The sequence below is a fragment of the Physeter macrocephalus genome, chromosome 5 (genome assembly GCF_002837175.3).
Source record: "Physeter macrocephalus isolate SW-GA chromosome 5, ASM283717v5, whole genome shotgun sequence".
NCBI classification, from domain to species: domain Eukaryota; kingdom Metazoa; phylum Chordata; class Mammalia; order Artiodactyla; family Physeteridae; genus Physeter; species Physeter macrocephalus.
In genome coordinates, this window is record NC_041218.1 from 95,961,494 (window position 1) to 95,961,811 (window position 318).

Below are 318 nucleotides of genomic sequence, written 5' to 3' on the forward strand. Positions count from 1 at the left end.
CTTTTTTTCTTGATGAGTCTGGCTAATGGTTTATCAATTTTGTTTATCTTCTCAAAGAACCAGCTTTTAGTTTTATTGATCTTTGCTATAGTTTTATTGATCTTTGCTATCGTTTTCTTCTTTTTCATTCCTGACCTGATCTTTATGATTTCTTTCCTTCTGCTAAATTTGGGGTTTTTTTGTTCTTCTTTCTCTAATTGCTTTAGGTGCAAGTTTAGGTTGTTTATTCGAGATGTTTCCTGTTTCTTAAGGTAGGATTGTATTGCTATAAACTTCCCTCTTAGAACTGCTTTTGCTGCATCCCATAGGTTTTGGGTC

At 33.3% G+C, this 318-nt stretch overlaps 1 protein-coding gene across 5 annotated transcripts in view; it reads left to right on the forward strand.

The window, feature by feature from the left end:
• RALA (RAS like proto-oncogene A) overlaps positions 1–318 on the forward strand; it is a 75,803-nt gene that overhangs the window by 61,970 nt on the left and 13,515 nt on the right. The gene's annotated exons all lie outside the window — the stretch shown is intronic.